Raw genomic sequence first — 6000 nt, 5'->3', positions numbered from 1 at the left:
CCAAACAGCTCTCCCGCCCACGGGGGAAGCTTTGGTACGTCCCAAGAGTACTCCAGTGACCCCTAGTGGATGAAAAAGAAAATAGGATTTTGGTACTTACCAGGTAAATCCTTTTCTTTGAATCCATAGGGGGCACTGGACGCCCACCCAGAGCAGTTTTTACCTGGTTTGTGGTAAGTTCAGGGGATCTTATGGTAACACATTCTCACCGACTGGTTTAAACTTTCAAGTTCTATCGGTTATAGTGTCAACTGTTTAGTTGTCAGTAACGTTATGTGTCAACTTTATTGTTGTCAGTTATTTTATAATGTAAGTAATTCTCCATTGTTCACTTCTCTGTCGCTCCTATTCGGCTCAGTAAAAAACACTGAATGTCCAGGGAGTATGGAGGAGGGAAGTGGAGGGTTGCTCATTTAAATATTTAAATGTGCCTTCCTTTGCTACGCACCGTCCATATCCCAAGAGTACTCCAGTGCCCCCTATGGATTCAAAGAAAAGGATTTACCTGGTAAGTACCAAAATCCTATTTTTGTGGGCGCACTCTTGTTGTTCTTGAAGTCTCAGATGAAACAATTGTTATTATAAAAATATAATTTTATTAACAATATCAATAAAATAAATAGTAGTTGGATATACAGACAAAAGGGGAAAAAGAAAAGAGGAACAGGAACAAATAATATTGGCATGAATGCTCGATAAACGTTTCAAATACAGATTTGCCGCAGCTGACTGCCTGAAAATATATAATCCTAAACTAATGCAAGTCGGTAAGCAAAAGCACCTCAATGATATTGATGATTTTTGTAGACTAGGATTTCTTGTCACTTGTATTATGAAGGAGGATAGAAAAGACTGAATAGATGAGATGAATTTGCTGTGTGTTAGACGCTGAGCATGGCCGTCCAAATCTTATACTGAACTGAGTATTCCTCAATAGTCTCCCACTTGAGTACTAACTCAGCCCAACACTGCTTAGCTTCCAAGATCGGAAGGATTCGGGCGTTGCCAGTGTGGTATGAAAGTAGAAAGAATATCCAATGTTGTTGGGCTCTGGAATCACTGATGAGAGTTCACGAAAGTTATAGTAAAGAGTAGAATAGATGGCAGATGGGAGAGGAAAATAGGGGATCTGCTGCCAATGTTAGACAGGGATGGATATCCCTGAATCAATGGTGAGAGTCCTGAAAATAGGTAAATGTAAGGAAAAAAACAAGAGAAACGTGGAAAGAATAAATGAGCCAAATGGCTCTCACTAGCAGCCTAGGGTAGGTTCTGGCTGAACACTAGAAAATTAATGAAAGCTTTCTTGCTGGTGATTAAACCTGAAATGGTTGACAAAATATGAAATTTACACTAAACAAAATAGATATCATATGTCTTCCAACAAATCACTAGTGTAGCTGAAAGAATGGAAAAGATGGCTAGAAAGTTGCTAATTTATAACCCAGCTCTATATCGGAATATGAATTGTGACTAATAAGGAAGATGAATTGTAACTAAATATAGTTCTCTGTAAAGATAGTAAAAAGGAGTCCATAGATGTTTTTTTCATTTAATTTGAATTATTAGCTATCTATGGACGTAGTGTGTTTGGTGAGGAAGATGAGCCGGGCAGCAGCATTGAGGATAGATTGCAGTGGAGAGAGGTATTTGTCAGGAATGCCAGTCAGGAGCAGATTACAGTAGTCCAGTCTGGATATGACCAGTGAGTGGATAAGAGTCTTAGTAGCATCCTGGGTTAGAAAGGGTCTGATCCTGGAAATATTTTTTAGATGAAAATGGCAGGTTTGTGAGAGGTGCTGAATGTGTGGTTTGAAGGAGAGGGAGGAGTCGAGGATTACTCCAAGACAGCGCACTTGGGGGCTAGAGAAGATAGTAGTGCCATCAATAGATAATGAGATTGTAGGAGGTGAGGCTATGCGGGAGGGAGGGAAGATGATCAGCTCGGTCTTAGACATGTTAAGTTTAAGAAAGCGCTGGGACATCCAGGAAGAGGTAGCAGAGAGACAGTTGGAGATACGAGTGAGGAGAGCAGGGGAGAGGTCTGGAGAGGAAAGAGATTTTTTGGGTGTCATCAGCGTAGAGATGATATTGGAAACCAAAGAAACTGATGAGCTTACCTAGTGAGGACGTATAGAAAGAGAAGAGGACCAAGGACAGAACCTTGGGGTACCCCTACAGTTAGTGGAAGTGAGGGGGAGGTGGAGTCATGAGAGGAGACAGAGAAAGAACGGTCAGAAAGGTAGGAGGACAGCCAAGAGAGGGCAGTGTCACGTAGACCAATGGAGTGAAGAATTTGCAGTAGGAGAGGATGGTCCACAGTGTCAAAAGCAGCAGAGAGATCAAGTAGAATAAGTATAGAGTAGTGTCCCTTAGATTTAGCAGCATGGAGGTCATTGCATACTTTTGTAAGGGCAGTTTCAGTGGAGTGGAGAGGACAGAAGCCAGACTGGAATGGGTCAAGCAGTAAGTGTGAGGAAAGAAAGGAAGTAAGACGGTTGTAGACCATACGCTCAAGGAGTTTGGAGGCAAAAGGGAGGAGAGAGATGGGTCGGTAGTTGGAGAGAGTGTTTGGATCAAGGGTAGGTTTTTTAAGAATAGGAGAGATGAGTGCATGCTTGAAGGCAGAGGGGACAGTGCCTGATGAGAGGGATAGATTGAGAAGGTGGGAAAGATGGGAACAAGCAGAAGGAGAGAGGTAGCGGAGGAGGCGGGAGGGGATAGGGTCAAGTGGGGAGGTAGTGAGGGGACAGGAATGAATGAGGGCCATGACTTCCTCTCCAGATGCATGGGAGAAAGATGACAGAGTAGGTGCGAGGGATGGGGAGGGTTGGTAAGGGATAGGAGAAAGCTGGTTACTGATGGACTGGTGTGATGTGATGTCCTGACGTATGGAGTCAATTTTGGATGTGAAGTAATTGGCAAAGTCAAGAGCAGAGAGTGAGGAAGGGAGACGAGGTGGAGGTGGGCAGAGGAGTGAGTTGAGAGTGGCAAAGAGGCGCCGGGGGTTGGAAGACTGGAAGGAGATGAGGTTCTTGAAGTATGACTGTTTAGCAAGAGAGAGGGCAGCACTGAAGGATGAGAGCATAAGTTTGAAATGGAGGAAGTCTGCCTTAGAGCGTGATTTCCTCCAGTGTCGCTCAGCAGTACGTGAGCATTTTTGCAGATATCTGGTGCATTTGGTGTGCCAGGGTTGAGGTGTTAATTTGCGAGGGTGAATAATGGTTGGTGGAGCAACAGAGTCAAGAGCAGAAGTAAGGGATGCATTGTATGTGGAAGTGGCTTGTTCAGGGCATGAGAGAGAGAGAATAGGAGAGAGAAGTGAGTCAAACAGGGAGGAAAGGAATGTAGTGTCAATAGCTTCAATGTTACACTTAGTGATGGTAGCCTTAGGAGGTAGAGATGGGCAAGTCGAGAGAGGTTAAAGGAGAGCAGGTGGTGGTCAGAGAGGGGAAATGGGGAGTTGGAAAAATCAGAACTATCACAGCGGTGAGTGAAGACCAGATCCAGTGAGCTCCCATTCACATGGGAGGGTGAGGAGGTCCACTGGGAGAGACCAAGTGAAGAGGTGAGGTTAAGGAGTTTAGAGGCAGGGGATTGTGTGGTGATGTCAATAGGGATGTTGAAATCGCCTAGGATAATGGAGGGAATGTCAGAAGAGAGGAAGTGAGGAAGCAAAGTTGTCGATGAATTTGGAAGCAGTGCCAGGGGGGCGGTAAATGACAGCTACTCTAAGATGTACTGGTTGGAAGAGGCGTATGGCATGGACCTCAAATGTTGAGAATGTAAGGGATGGTTCTGGTGGTATGAGTTGGTAGGAGTAACTAGAAGGTAAAAGGACCCCAACACCACCTCCATGGCGACCCCCAGGTCGGGGGGGGGGGGGTGTGAATGTGAGGCCCCTAGCAGAGAGAGCAGCAGGAGAAGTAGTGTCAGAGGGCAAACAAAACATAATATAGCCTAATAAGCTATATATGTGTAAAAATCCCCTGCCATAATACAATTATAAGAGCAGGAGAAGTCCGCCGAAAAAGGGGCGGGGCTATCTCCCTCAGCACACTGGCGCCATTTTCTCTTCACAGTGCAGATGGAAGACAGCTCCCCAGGCTCTCCCCTGCAGTTTCCAGGCTCAAAGGGTTAAAAAGAGAGGGGGGGCACTAAATGTAGGCGCAAACTGTATATAAAAAGCAGCTATAGGGATAAATCACTTTCTATTAGTGTAAATCCCTGATTAAATAGCGCTGTGGTGTGTGCTGGCATACTCTCTCTCTGTCTCCCCAAAGGACTTTGTGGGGTCCTGTCCTCAGTCAGAGCATTCCCTGTGTGTGCGGTGTGTCGGTACGGCTGTGTCGACTTGTTTGATGAGGAGGCTTATGTGGAGGCGGAGCAGGTGCCGATAAATGTGATGTCACTCCCTGCGGGGCCGACACCAGAGTGGGTGGATATGTGGAAGGTATTAACCGACAGTGTCAACTCCTTACATAAAAGGCTGGATGATGTAACAGCCATGGGACAGCCGGCTTCTCAGCCCGCGCCTGCCCAGGCGTCTCAAAGGCCATCAGGGGCTCAAAAACGGCCGCTACCTCAGATGGCAGACACAGATGTCGACACGGAGTCTGACTCCAGTGTCGACGAGGTTGAGACATATACACAATCCACTAGGGGCATCCGTTGCATGATTTCGGCAATGAAAAATGTGTTACACATTTCTGACATTAACCCAAGTACCACTAAAAAGGGGTTTTATGTTTGGGGAGAAAAAGCAGCCAGTGTTTTGTTCCCCCATCAGATGAATTGAATGAAGTGTGTGAAGAAGCGTGGGTTTCCCCCGATAAGAAACTGGTAATTTCTAAAAAGTTACTGATGGCGTACCCTTTCCCGCCAGAGGATAGGTCACGTTGGGAGATATACCCTAGGGTGGATAAGGCGCTCACACGTTTGTCAAAAAAGGTGGCACTGCCGTCTCAGGATACGGCCACCTTGAAGGAGCCTGCTGATAGAAAGCAGGAGGAAATCCTGAAGTCTGTATATACCCACTCAGGTACTATACTGAGACCTGCAATTGCCTCAGCATGGAGGTGTAGTGCTGCTGCAGCGTGGTCTGATACCCTGTCAGATAATAGTGTTACCCTCGACAGGGATACTATTTTGCTAACCATAGAGCATATTAAAGACGTCGTCTTATATATGAGGGATATTTGCCGGCTGGCATCCAGAATTAATGCAATGTCCATTTCTGCCAGGAGGGTATTATGGACCCGGCAGTGGACAGGTGAAGCTGATTCTAAAAGGCACATGGAGATTCTGCCTTATAAGGGTGAGGAATTGTTTGGGGATGGTCTCTCGGACCTCGTATCCACAGCAACAGCTGGGAAGTCAAAATTTTTACCTCCGGTTCCCTCACAGCTTAAGAAGGCACCGTATTATCAGGTACAGTCCTTTCGGCCTCAGAAAAGCAAGCGGGTCAAAGGCGCTTCCTTTCTGCCAGAGGCAAGGGAAGAAGGAAAAAGGCTGCACCAGACAGCCAGTTCCCAAGATCAAAAATCTTCCCCCGCTTCCTCTAAGTCCACCGCATGACGCTGGGGCTCCACAGGCTGAACCAGGTGCAGTGGGGGCGCGTCTCCGGAACTTCAGCGACCAGTGGGCTCGCTCACAGATGGATCCCTGGGTTCTGCAAGTATTATCACAGGGATACAAGCTGGAGTTCGAGGCGACTCCCCCTCGCCGTTACCTCAAATCAGCCTTGCCTGCTGCCCTCAGAGAAAGGAAGGTAGTACTGGCGGCAATTCACAAGCTGTATCTTCAGCAGGTGATAATCAAGGTACCCCTCCTTCAACAGGGACGGGGTTACTATTCCACAATGTTGTGGTACCGAAACTAGACGGTTCGTGAGACCCATTCTAAATTTAAAATCCTTTAACATTTATATAAAAAAGTTAAAGTTCAAAGTACCTCAAGGGTGTGGTACAGGACTGTCATTACCAATTCCAGACGTTGCCG

The 6000-nt window shown here is 46.3% G+C and overlaps 1 pseudogene; it reads right to left on the bottom strand.

The window, feature by feature from the left end:
• Positions 1 to 908: 908 nt before the first annotated feature.
• On the bottom strand, positions 909 to 1027 carry LOC134898323 (5S ribosomal RNA; annotated as a pseudogene).
• Between the last annotated feature and the right edge of the window lie 4973 nt (positions 1028 to 6000).

Source organism: Pseudophryne corroboree, chromosome 3 (assembly GCF_028390025.1).
Source record: "Pseudophryne corroboree isolate aPseCor3 chromosome 3, aPseCor3.hap2, whole genome shotgun sequence".
Classification (NCBI taxonomy): Eukaryota; Metazoa; Chordata; class Amphibia; order Anura; family Myobatrachidae; genus Pseudophryne; species Pseudophryne corroboree.
This window is presented reverse-complemented; position numbering and strand designations above follow the sequence as displayed.